Raw genomic sequence first — 14,105 nt, 5'->3', positions numbered from 1 at the left:
AGAGATTATTTAAATTATATGGGAGAATGTATTAACACATAGATTTTTCACAAATACTATGCGATTTTATACAGGGGTCTTGAACATTCATGGATTTTGGTATCTACGGGGGGTCCTGCAACCAATCTCCTACAGATACCAAGGGACGACTAGTTCTATGAAGTGTCTTTTCCAAATATCTGGTGACCCTTGGTTGTTCTTTTCTGTTTAGGAGTGAAGGACCAGGTGGCTTATTACAGGTAGTTGGTGTGGCTTTCCTCTGCTACTGAACCATGAATGCAAAAGTTGAAGGGGGAGCTCTGTTTAAAAGAGCAAGAGTTTGCTTCCTCTTTTATTTATTTGTTCAACAAATATGTAATAAGCACCTATTGGTAGTTCTGGGAAATGTTGAGGCTACCATGGTGAGTAAAATAAGACATGATCCTTGCTTTCAGAGGGGGAGACAAGACTCAAAATATATTCAAATAAGTGAATAATGACACTAATCTATGAGGAAAGGGCCAGAGTTATGTGAAAGCATATACATGAAATGGACACTGGGGTGCTGGTGACAGAAACCCAACTGAAGCTGAACTAATGAAAAGGGAATTTAATGGCTCATTTGGTGAAGAGTCCAGGTCTCCAAGGCTATCGTTAGGAATCTCTCTCTTTTTATCACTTGTCTTCATTTTCTTTGTGTTGTTTTCATTCTTCAAGTGGGTTTTCCACAACTAGTAACAAAGATGACCACCAGTCGTCTGGGTTTACATCCTATAAGCTTAGCAACTCCATTCCAGACACCAAAGCAACTTACAACACCTAACTTAACTGTGTCTCCTATTACTTAAGCAAGCACTACGAACAGATGTCTTTCTCAATAATTTCATAATGGTCCCAGGATTGTGTTTCATTTACTTGGCTGTGCCACCTGTCCTTCTTAGAAGCTATTACTGTGTTTTAGAGTATGGGCTTTTCTGATAAGCTAGGTATAGATTATGTGTATCCCTAGAGTGGGGAATAGAGTCAGCCATAGATTGGAAGAGGTTGGTTCTACAAAGAGAGTTGGTTCCACCTTTGCTGTTACATGCTATGTGATCAGAGCAAATTAATTATATCCCTGGGCATTTCCTTCCCCTTTAAAGCAGTATATTTATGTGGTGTGGCTTTGAATATATAACATAATGGATGCAATGTGTCCTGTGCAGAGTAGCTGCACAGTAAATAAAAGCATTACTTTTATAAGAAGAATATAAAAAACACTCATGCACTTATAACCTGACTTAAGAAAGAAAAGATTACCAATATGTGTACCTTTCCCTGGTCACATCTTTCCATCTATTTCTTTCTTTCTTTCTTTTTTTTTTTTTGAGACAGCGTCTCGCTCTGTTGCCCAGGCTGGAGTGCTGTGGCATCAGCCTAGCTCACAGCAACCTCAAACTCCTGGGCTCAAGCAATCCTACTGCCTCAGCCTCCCGAGTAGCTGGGACTACAGGCATGTGCCACCATGTCTGGCTAATTTTTTCTATATATTTTTAGTTGTCCAGCTAACTTCTTTCTATTGTTAGTAAAGACAGGGTCTTGCTCTTGCTCAGGCTGGTCTCCAACTCCTGAGCTCAAATGATCCACTTGCCTCAGCCTCCCAAAGTGCTAGGATTACAGGCATGAGCCACCGCACGCGGCCTTTCCATCTATTTCCAAAAGGAGATTACTAACCTGAATTTAATGGTTATCATCCTTGTTATATATTGTTATTTTGCACTGGTAAGCTTTACATAAATAACATTATATTGCATTTTTCATCTGTAACTTCCTTTTTTTGTTCAAACTTATATTTGTGAGATTCATTCATGTTAATACATGTAGCTGGAATCCATTAATTTCTTTTACATAATACCCCAGTACATGAATACATTGCAATTTTTTTATCCATTCTTTTATTAATGGATATTTAGGTTGTTGATATGATTTTGATATTAGAGATACAATTGCTTTGAATATTCTTGCCCATATCTCTGTGTAAATGTGAAAGGGTTTTCTCTAAGGGACATATGTAGGAATAGAATTACTGGGCCTTAGGGTATGAACATTTTCAGCTCCACTTGAATTTGTCAAATTGTTTTCAGAGGTTATTTTAATCATTTGCACTCCTCCTATCGGTGTTTAAGAATTCCTATTGTTTTTCCTCATTAGAAAACATTTTCACTATCTTAGAGGGCTGACAGAGGATAGAAATGTTAAAAAAATGAGATAGGTGCGATGGAATAAGTGTTTCAATTTGCACAATGGAAACACAAGAGTAACAGAGATCCTCTATGTCTAGAAGCATAAAAAAGTGCAAGGGACAGTTGGGAATCTCTTCTCTTTGAAGTAGAGCAGGTAAAATCCCATAGTATCCAGCTAATAAGTTAAGGCTTGCAGGTCCTTGGTGTTTCTTTCATAGTTGATAAAATGCAAATGGGACCCATTTCTCTCACAGATTTTCCATTATGTGCCTGCTTGCCTGATTAAGCAAAGTATTACTTTCAGATACCTTTGTTCACAACACACAAGTAAGTTTTAACAATTCTAATGGCATGATTCTCTTTGGTATTCTGAATCTCTGCTAACTATGGAATACTATGTAGAGAGTAAATTTTAAATGATATATTTGGAGTCATCAGGGACTTTTAACTCAACACTATGTGGTACTATCTCTCTTGCTGTCTGCAAGCATACCTCAGAGATATTTCAGGTTCAGTTCCAGACCACCTCAATAAAGCATATATCACAATAAAGTCACACAGATTTTTTTGGTTCCACAGTGCATATAAAAGTTATGTTTATGCTATACTATAGTCTACTAAGTGTACAATAGCAATGTCTTAAAAAATCATGTACATATCTTAATTAAAAATACTTTATTGCTAAATAATGCTAATGATCATCTGAGCCTTTTGCTGGTAAAGGGTCTTGCCTTGATGTTGATGGCTGCAGACTTCTCAGGGTGGTGGTTGCTGAAGGTTAGGGTGGCTGTGACAATTTCTTAAAATAAGACAACAATGAAGTTTGCTGCATCCATTGGCTCATTTGATGAATGATTTCTCTGTAGCATGCAATGTTGTTTGATGGCATTTTACCCACAGTAGAACTTCTTTCAAGATTAGAGTTAATCATTTCAAAACCTGCTGCTGCTTTATCAGCTAAATCCTTTGTGCTCATTTCAACAATGTTCATAGCATCTTTACCGGGAATTGATTTCATCTCAAGAAACTATTTTCTTTGCTCCTCCATAAGAAGCAACTTTTCATTTATTCAAGTTTGATCATGAGATTGCAGCAATTCAATCCCATCTTCAGGCTCCACATCTAATTCTAGTTCTCTTGCTATTTCCATCACATCTGCAGTTACTTCCCCCACCGAAGCATTGAACCCTTCAAAGTCATCCATGAGGTTTGGAATCAACTTTTTCCAAACTCCTGTTAGTGTTGATATTTTGACCTCTTTCCATGAATTGTGAATGTTCTTAATGGCATCTAGAATGATGGATCCTTTCCAGAAAGTTTTCAATTTACTTTTCTCAGATCCATCAAAGGAATCACTATTTATGGCAGCTTTAGCCTTATGAAATGAATTTCTTAAATAATAAAACTTGAAAGTCAAAATTACTCATTGATCCACAGGTTGCAGAATGGATGTTGTGTTAGCAGGCATGCAAACAGCATTTCTTTCCTTGTACATCTCCATTAGAGCTCTTGGGTGCTGAGGTGCACTGTCAATGAGCAGTAATATTTTGAAAGGAATGTTTATTTCTGAGCAGTAGATCTCAACAGCGGGCTTAAAATATTCAGCAAACCGTACTGTAAACAGATGTGCTGCCATCCTGGCTTTGTTGTTCCTTTGATAGAGCACAGCAGAATCGATTTAGCATCATTCTTAAGGGCCCTAGGATTTTCAAAATGGTAAATGAACCTTCACCTTAAAGTCACCAACTACATTAGAGAATCAGCCTGTCCTTGAATCTTTGAAGCCAGGCATTGATTTTTCCTCTCTAGCTATCAAAGTCCTACAAGGAATTTTCTTCCAAGAGAAGGCTATTTCATCTGCATGGAAAATCGTTGTACAGTGTGGCCATCTTCAATGATCTTAGCTAGATCTTCTGCATAACTTGCTGAAGCTTCTCCATCAGTACTTGCTGCTTCAACTTGTACTTTTATGTTATGGAGATGGCTTCTTTCCTTCAACCTCATGAACCAACCTCTGCTAGCTTCTAATTTTTCTTCTGCAACTTCCTTACCTCTCACAGCGGTCACAGAGTTGAAGAGAGTTAGGGCCTTTCTCTGGGTTGGGCTTTAGCTTAAGGGAATGTTGTGGCTGGATTGACCTTCTATCCAGACCACTCAAACTTTCTGCATATCAGCAATAAGACTGTTTCATTTTCTTACCATTCATGTGTTCACTGGAGTAGCCTTTTTAATTTCCTTCAAGAGCTTTTCCTTTGCATCCGCACCTTGGCTAACTGTTTGGTGCAAGAGGCCTAGCTTTTGGCCTGTCTCAGCTTTTGACATGCTTTCCTCACTAAGCTTAATCATTTCTGACTTTCAGTTTAGAGGGAGAAATGTACAACTCTTCCTTTTATGTGAACACTTAGAGGCCATTGTAGGGTTATTAATGGGCCTAATTACAGTATTGTGTGTCAGGGAATAAGGAGGCTGGAGGAGAAGGAGAGAGGTGAGGGAACAATCAATCAGCAGAGTAGTCAGAACACACACATTTATTGATTAAGTTTGCCATCTTATATGGGCATGGTTTGTGGTGCCCCCAAACAATTACAATAGTAACAGCAAAGATCACCGATCACAGAGAGATTGTTACTGAAAGCTCAGCACCTGTCCTCAAGGCTGAAGAATGAGAACAAGTGGTTTGAGGAGAAGGAAAGAGAAGTTTATTACTTTGCCGACAGAGGAGGAAAAATGGTAGACTTTTTCCTTTCCAAATCCAAACTTCCTGAACATTAGCAAAAATACACAGCTTTGAAGGGAGGGCCCCTGGTTCTAGGCTATTGTGGTTAACTATTCTAATAGTCCCATCTTTGTCAAAGACAAAATCCCACCTGGGCCCACCTGGGGGCTGGTGCTGGCCTGGGATAAGAACAAAAGGCCTTCTCCCTCCTCCTCCCAACCACTGGGATGAGGCAGGGAGTTCTCAAACAGGAGTGGAGGATGTTTTAAAGAGACAGAAAATTTGTGCTATCTTTTTCAGGCCATTCCCTGAAACATAACACTTCCATATCTATGGGAGGAGTGGCGACTACTCTGTTACAAGATCACCACAACAGATACAATAATAGTGAAAAAAATTGAAATATTGTGAGAATTACCACAATGTGACACAGAAACACAAAATGAGCAGGTGCTGTTGGGAACATAGCACTGACAGATGTGCCCACACAGGGTTGCCACAAACCTTCAATTTGTGAAAAATGCATCAACTGCAAAGTACAATAAAATGAGGTGTGCCCATGTATATATGTATATTATTAATTATTATTTTTATTTTTTAATAGTCAAATTTCTTCAGCAGTCTGGAATTTTAATAATGAGTCCAGGAGCTCTGTTAATGGAAGACAATGTGACAAAAAGAGAAATTTCTACCTCATTAAAGTTTTAATAATGCCTTAAGTCCAGAGAAATTTTTTTTATCCTATTACAAGCAGCTGGAAAATAAGTGAATGTTGGTTTTGCTTAAATATAACTAAAACTGGAGGATGGAAAATGTAACATTAATATGTGTTAGAGGAGTAGGCTTAAGTTCCTATATTTGAGGGAAAAGGGCAAAATAGAATACGTTAAATATCAAATTAGCCTTTTAAGCAAGTTTTTTTTTTCGTGGCTTGAGAGTGTAGGAATGATTTCTCAGAGAAGCTTGGAGAAAGGTTTGTGATTGCTCCCATTAGAAATGTTGTTAGCAAGTTTCTCGAAGGACTTACAGTGAATAACTGATTTTGCCATTGTGACAGCCCTCCTCAGACTCTGAATTGAAATGATCTGCTTTCTTACATTAGTACATCATTTTGCAGTTGTGAAGTGTTACAGAAATTTTCAATAATGGTGACAATAATCTGCTTCATGCCCCTAACTCCGAAAAGAAAGTTGAATTTATATCAAATGAAAGAAGCATTTAAGATCAGAGTTTGCAACAAGAGCAATAGTTTGGGGCAATGATAAGTAAACTGAATTGAAGTCCCTGAATAGTTCATGTTATGTACAAATGCGGACTTTTCCAAACAACCCTGAAGGTGCTTTTCTGTCACATATTCTAAGACTACACTACATGAGTTCAAACTTGTCTCCCCAAGTTGCAAGTGGAGTTTAAGGATATATAAAAATGGTTTGGTGCCACTTGCGGTCAAAATCCTTTTTAGGAAAAATTAGCGGTGACAGCAATATTGGCAACTCCAAGAGGGGAAAGGCAATGGGGGAGAAGTTTGGGAAATGGGAGGCTCATACTCTCCCATTGTGGAAGTCAGGGGGACAGAGAGAGGGGGACAGAAGGAGAATTAATTTGCTTTTCCTATTTGAGAGTGAAACCTCGGGTGCAGGCCACGCTCACATGTGGAGGGGAAATGGGAGATGGTGTTGCAGCAGGGAAGGAAGGAGGATCTGCCTTAACTTCCTGCAATTCAAAGAGCCTCCTTTCCCCAGAGGAGGGAAAGAATTCAATTGTGTAGCCTCCTTCAAGTGACAGTTGGAAAACAGCGCCAGCTCTAGCCTGAAACTAAAGAGCAACGGATCCCTGTGCCGGGCGCCAAGCTGGTGAAACGACTTCATGTGCTGTGGAGTTCACAATAAGAGGCACCTTCTCAGAGAGGATTTTCTGGATCCGGCAACATTAGAACTTGGATTCTTCAGGTTGCTGCAACAGCAGCAGCAGTGCCCACCTGTGAAGGGAATTAGAGCCCCAAGCCAAAGCCCAGGACAGGGCGGTCAGGAGGCCTGTGTGGACACGTGGGTCCACCCCCACCTTTGTGGGGCCAAGGCAAAAACAGATGGAGGTTTGCACACTATTTGCCCAAATATTTAAAAGTTATAAATCAAGGGAAAATATTTTGAAGTAAAATATGTTTAATAAATATATTAATACAGTCTTAATGACCTAGGAGCTCAAGGCTAATTTAGAATTCTTAGATTTCTTAGAATTTATTATCAGAAAGTGGCTGACACAGCTAATAACACCCCTTTTTCTGCCCCCTCAGCTCCATCTTGCACCAAGAGAGGGGGTGTATATGTGGGGACCCCTCAGCTTTCAATCCAAACTCTGTCCACACGCCTCTCCCTGCAAAGAGCCACTTCCCAGGCCCGGCTCAGGCCCGGAGATGAGGACATGTGAGGAGTGGTCGGTCCTCAGGGCCACGCAGGGAGAAGCCCGCTCAGGCCCTGTCCTCGGCGCCTGGTGGGGGGGCCTGGCTGCAGCAGGGCCAGAGCGATGCCGCCCTCAAAGGCGTGGGGCTGGGCAGGGAGAGAACCACGTGCAAGACAGCAGTTTGTGACAAACCCAGAACCCGATGGCTGGGAAGTGGCTTAGCGTTGCCCTGCCCTTGTGATGTGGACAAAGTCCCCATTACACTAACGTTACAGGTTCGCATGAAAACAGTAGGAGATGCATTTGACTAAAATGGGAAACCCTACTGAGATCTGCATGGTCTGGTATTTGATTCCACTGTTTCCTTTTCAGTTCACCCCGCGTCTCTCCCCAAACCCTAATTCACCCCTCCTGGTCCACGTTCTCCAGAGGCTTGTCCCTCTCCCCTCTCCCCAGTAGGAGATGATTTCCGCTCCCGTTTCACACGGGACATAGAAACCACAGGGCCCCTCATGCTCCTACCACTGTCCCCACCCACGCCCTGCGTCCCTCTTTACTTTCCCTCCTTTCCTTCCCATGAGATCAGAGTCTCTGACCAAAACCGGTTCCATGACGAGCACGCTGGGTCCCGGGTCCTCCTGCCAGCTTGGATGCTCCGATCTGTCAGGGACCTCACCTCCGTCCAGCTCTGTCTCTTCCTCCCTTTTGGCTCTTTCTAACAGCACGTGAAGGTATTGAGCTCTCTCCTGGTTGTGGATATAGAAATCAGCAACCCCTTACCTCCCTCCCCCTTTTCTCCTCTCCTCTCACAGCCCAGCTTCTGCAAAGCACGCCCTTCCTACTCAGCTCCCGGCCTCCCGCTGTGGTTCCCCTGCACCAGCCCCTGCACCTGCTTTCAGTGAAGTCACCAGTTACCGTCACCATGTTGCTAAATCCAGTAGACACTTTTCAGTCCTTACCTTACTTGAGGTCCCACAGCCTTGACAGTGTTGATCACATTCTCTTGCCAGAAACATCCCCGCCCCCCATGGAGCACTAAACTGCCTGGTGTTAATCCTGCTCTCTCTGATAGCATCTTCCCAGGCTGCTTGGTTGCCTCCCCCTCTCCTGTGTGTCCCTTAAATGCTGGTGTCCTTTGGTGATGTGGTTGATATTATTCTCTTCTCACTCTAACCTCTCTTCTGACATATGTCTCAGATCTATCTGCTTGGAGAATGGAAAGGAGCAAGCATTTATTCATCGACTTCTACACGCCCCCGCTACTGGTGAAAGGTGGTCCCATGGTTGTTGACACCCCCAGGTGGAGCATGTGTGGGTGCTGTGGTTGCTGTGGATGTCTCACACCTGGGTGTGGGAGGAGCCCCATGGCAGGGCGTGAGAGGCGTGGGGGAAAGGGCTCCGACAGGTCACATCTGTATGGAGCAGTTAACGCCTGCACAGAACAGACATGATCTGGCAAGAGGGGTGTCAGGTTCACTGAACTACCTGCTGTGGTTCCATTCCTTTCCGCCTTCTCACATGCTGCTCCCTCCTCCTGAACCCTCCACCACTTTTGTTTGTCTGCCAACTTGCTTACCTTTTCAAGGCCTACAGTGCAGTGCAGTGGTTCTTAAACTCTAGTTTGCATCATAATCAGTTGGCTCTTTCTCACAACTTCTGATTCAGTAGGCCTAGGGTGGGACTAGAAAATCTGCATTTCTCGTACATTCTCGAATGACGGTGCTGCTGCTGTCCTGGGGCCACACTTTGAGGACCGCAGGTGCAGTGGTTAAGAGCACAGACTCTGAGCACAGCAGTTGTTAGGAATAAATGAGTGTGCACCTGCAGGGTGTTTGGAGGAGTGTCTGGCATACAGTAAGAGCTCTGTAATTGTTTACTTTTAGAGTCAGCTTCAGCCATGACACCGCCGACCTTCTCGGGCAGAGGTGCTATCCTTTATCTGGGTTCTTGTAATATCTCTTTTCCAGCACCTGTCATATTGTGTTGGAGACGGCTGGTCCTATCTGTCTAAAGAGACTGGTAACTGTCAGATGGCAGAAACTATATTTGTTCACCTTTTTATTTTCAGAATATCATCAATGATTTGCACACAATAAAGTGCTTAATAAATGTATATTGAGTAAATGCATGAGTGCTATCATTTACAAATGTTTGTCAACCACCATCTACTATTTACAAAAGCTCTATTGGGTGAGTTATTCAAAGAGATGTAAGACAATGCCATTAATTCAAGTCTTCCCTTCCCTTCCCAATACTTCCCAGACCAGTTGTCTCCACTTGTCTCCACTTTCTTACCCTCCACTTACTCTTCAGCTTACTCAGTCCTCTGCCAGTCTCTACCACCCAACTCAATCTTTCTGTGCAAGGTCGTCGACAACCTCCACCCTGCCGAATGGGAAGGACAGTTCTCAGTGCTTAGGGCAGTGCATTTGACACCAGTACTTTTTCTTCAAATGCTCTCCTCTCCTGGGATCCTGGCATCACACTCCTGGTTTTCTACCTACCTACTTAATCTCCACTGCTGATTCCTCTTCCTCCTCATCTTCCTCTATCCAGTCTCTGTATGTTTCCACAGGCCGGGGTGTGTTCCTGGACACACTTTTCTTCTCCATCTACAGTCGCTCCACAGGCATCTCATCTGCTCTCAGATTTGAAATGCCACTTATTTGCTGATTACATCAACATTGATATTTCTAGCCCAGGTTTGTCTCTCGGGCTACAACCTTATAAATCGTACTAACATTTGCACTTGGAAGAGTAATAGGCATCTCAACTTGAACACGTTTAAAATAGAGCTCCCCCACCCTCTGCCCCACATGCCACCGCCCCCTGCTCTCTCCAGAACCGTGTTCTGCTCAATCATAGTAAATGCTCAGCCTTCAAACTTAGGAAACAGCCTCAATTTCTCCTGTTTCCTCACCATTTACATCTAAGTCCTCGGACAGTCGGCTCCGGCCTCTGCCTGCTTCCCTGAGCTCATTTTGTGTCCTCTCCTCTTCCAACACCATGCACCAGGTGCGACATCTCCTTTTCTGTTTCCTGTCACTCAAACTCTTTCCCACAGACGGTCTTTGTACTTCGCCTTTCCCTCTGCCTGCAATACTCTTCCTCTGGCTCTTTGGAAGTTTAGCTCATTCTCATTCTTTACACCTCAGGTCAAATATCACCTTCTCAAAAAGGGCCTTCTTGACTGCCCCGCATAGGTTAACCTCTGTCAGCTATTACATAACCATGTTGATGTCCTTTGGTGGCACTTATAACAATCTCTAATTATATTATTTATTTGTTTACATATTGTCTAGCTCTCCCAGTACAGAGTAAGTCCTATCAAGGAAGAATGTTTCTTGTCTTACTTGGCACTGTATTCCCAATGCCTAGTATAGCTTCTGGCACATAATAGGCATTTAAAAAGTATTTGCTGAATTAATGTTTGTCTAGTACATTATTTTCTGAATACCTATTAGCTCTGGAAGGGTGCCGTGAGTAGATAAGAAAATGTAATATATTAATAAGATTTCTGCCCTGCTGCTATATCTGTGTTTAGTTTTATCAAAGTGAAATTTTTTAGAATATGACCTGCTAGAAATTAAGACCCTTATATGTGTATATACAGTGGAGGGCATACCTGAATGCTTAATAAATACTCTTTCACCATGATAATAGTGCTTTATGGTCAATTATACTGAGTAGCTATAAATACAGAGTGGCAAATCAAACTTTTGAGAAAGAATTTACAAGTGCACATGACTGGTTGATTGGTGGCCAATGGATCAGTTGTAAAGCATTTTTAAAAATTTGCTATTGGTTTTGTATTCACTTCCTGCACGATCAAAGCTCCTTAAATATGTTATCCAACCAAAATGACATATTCAGATTTCTAATAGGGCTTTTAAAAAAATTATAATTCCATTCATTAATTTTATCTTTTAAAGGCAAAACAGTGAGATAGGAAAAGTGAAATGCAACGTGGCAGGTAACTTCTGCCAGGGCTCGCAATGGTCCCACCTCCTAGTGTTCCCGTCCTTGTGGAATCTCCTCCCCATGTGTGTCAGCTGAACGTGATGACGTGCTTCTAATGAATGGAATACGGCAAAGATGATGGAATCAGTTTCTAAAAGTCGGTGACTTCTGTCCTGTTTGCACACTCTTTGGTTCTTCTCACGTGCTTGCCCTGATGGAACAAACCGGAGAGGCCTGGGTGACAAGGACCTGAAGGCCACCTCCAGTCAGCCACCATCAAGGAACGGAGGCCCTCAGTCCAACAGCTCTGGAGGAACCCAAGCCTGCCAATGACCACCGTAGTGATCTTAGGAGCAAATCCTTCCCCAACCGAGCTGTAAGGTGAGACTGTCGCCCTCCACGGCACCTTGATTGAAGCCTTGTGGGAGACTCTGTTACAGAGGACCCAGTTAGCCTGAGTCCAGATTCCTGATGCACAGAAACTACGAGAAAATAAATGTACATTGTATCAAGCCACTAAATTTTGGGACAATTTGTTACACAGGAGTAGATAACTAACACAGCAAACTTTCATTAAAGGGACTGGGTAAAAATATTAATTGAAAGTCCACCTTGTGCCACATCTTTAAATGTATGACCTCATTATTCTTCAGATCAACCCTGTTCCCTTGTGGCTGGCATTTTAACTGACTTGCACAGAGTCAGCATAAGCAGTTATTCACCCTGGATTTCCATTTGGGCTTTGTGCCAGTTATCAATTTATTGCCTGTCAGCTCCAAATTCATCTTTTAATACCTGCTCTGCAATAATGGACAGACTGCCTTTACACATTTCTTCTTGACAGTGAGCATGATGTTACGCGTTCTCACAGAGGGCGCTGGAAGGACATTGCAGGAGGAAGGGGCTTTTCCTGCTGGTTCTGGTGGCTGCACTGTCTGTCACGGGTGAGGACTTCTGTGCTGCTCTGCCCTAGCCGTGATCCCAGCAGGCACAATGCCTTGGTGACCCTGGTGCCCAGGCCTGGCCTGATGGTCACAGACACAGTGCACTCTAGGCCCCCTGCCCACACTGGACCCCAGTTCCCTCTGTTTGTCTGTTTCCTCCATTGCATTTGTCTCCAGACGCTCTCCCATGCAGTCACTGGGCACTCCAGACCTCTTGCCTACACTGGTACCCCCCGTTCCCTCCGCATGCTGCCCATTAGCCACAGCTTGCCGGGACCACACAGGGCTGCTTCCTGCTTGCTCTAGGGCTGTGGACCAGCAAACTTGTTTGCCATCCAGTGGACTGCAATGGCACCTTCTCCAATGGGGTCTGAACCTGAGCCTTGGAAAGGGGACCCCATCCGTATTTGTCCTTTCTTGGGGACGCTTTCTTACCTCAAAGGTACTGTATAGAATTTTCTTACTAAAGTTACTGTTAAATCAGAGCTTAGTAAATCTTTATATTTTCTTACTTGAATTACTGTGTAGTTTCTGTCTCCTGATTGGACTCAGACTGATCTAGGCCTCCTGAGAAGCAGAGGAGGCTGGTCTATAATCTTTCTTCCTTTCTTTCTTTCTTTTTAAAAATTCAGTCTTATTAGAGACTGTCAGAAATTGCCACTGCAGACTATATTGCAAGTTGTCATGGCAGGGTATTGGGAAAAGTTTTCCATTAGCAATAATTGCACCTCAGATAAACCTCATTGACTGCCACCGCACAGAGCCGGCTCTGTAGGGTTCTACACCGGAATATTGTGGCCCCTTTCCCCAAAGATTCAGAGAAGCAGCAGGATAGAAAGAAAAATGCCTGGGGCAGGGAATCAGGGAGCTTGAGACCAGTTGACTGTCTAAGCTCAGGCTGGCTGTTCATTTCTTCAGTATGCACATGTGGAAAATCTATTTTGCTCTTGCTACTGCATTAATGCAGGAACTCCTGCTATGAATAAGACACCATCCCCATTTGCCTTCAAGGAACTCTGTGTCCCAGGAAGAGAGGGAAGACAGATGTGAAACAAAGCATTAAAATACAACATGGATATTTCTATAATTGATGTATGTACAAAGACAGCCCAGAAGAGGAGAAGAAAGCCAGTAACTGTTCCTAGAAATGGAGAGACAAACTTCACAGAGGAGACATTATTTTGAGTCCTGAAGGACTTTTAGCTGGAGCAGGGCATTTTGAGAGGACGCGGCAGCATGTGCAAAAGTATAGAGGTGTGACAATGAAACAATGATACTACTAATATCTGATATAGACAATTACTATTTATCAGTCACTAGGTTAAGAATCTTATATAGAATTTAATTCTCATTCATCAATGCTAATGAATTAATCCTCATAACAATCCTGTGAGGTTGGTTAGGGAGTTCCTGGTACTGATGCATCTCAATAAAAATGTGTTGGAGGGCTGAAAGTTGAATTATCTCTACTTTGACAATGAGGAAACAGAAGTACAGAAACATCAATTCGCTGCTCTGCTCTGAGTCAGGTGTACATTGAGGTATGGATGGTGGCAGGAGGGTATGACATGAGGTTGGAAAGGTAGGCAGGGACTGGGTCATGAGCAAGCTAGTATAATGTCACCTCTTTGTGCCTAGTGTTCTCAGCAGTGAAAGTGCTAGACTAGAGACCCCTAGGTCATAGAGTCTCTGAGTGCTTCAACCCAGGATGTTCTCAGGGATAAGATTCTGGGGCCTTATTTTAATCACCCATTAGCCTTTAATAGTCTTCTTCCCATGTGATTTTCTGAGTTTAGGAGGACAAAATGTGTATGTTTCCCAAGAAAAGAGGACATAAGGTTGAGTCATGACTAATTTCTTGAGGTCACTTACATAAGTCCTGGG

The 14,105-nt window shown here is 42.8% G+C and overlaps 1 pseudogene; it reads right to left on the bottom strand.

Annotated features, from left to right (window-relative positions):
• Positions 1–12,853: 12,853 nt before the first annotated feature.
• LOC123645285 lies at positions 12,854–12,986 on the bottom strand (annotated as a pseudogene).
• Between the last annotated feature and the right edge of the window lie 1,119 nt (positions 12,987–14,105).

The sequence above is a fragment of the Lemur catta genome, chromosome 9 (genome assembly GCF_020740605.2).
Source record: "Lemur catta isolate mLemCat1 chromosome 9, mLemCat1.pri, whole genome shotgun sequence".
In the NCBI taxonomy this organism is placed as follows: domain Eukaryota; kingdom Metazoa; phylum Chordata; class Mammalia; order Primates; family Lemuridae; genus Lemur; species Lemur catta.
Note: the sequence above shows the minus strand (reverse complement) of the source record. Positions and strands in the feature narration are given on the sequence as shown.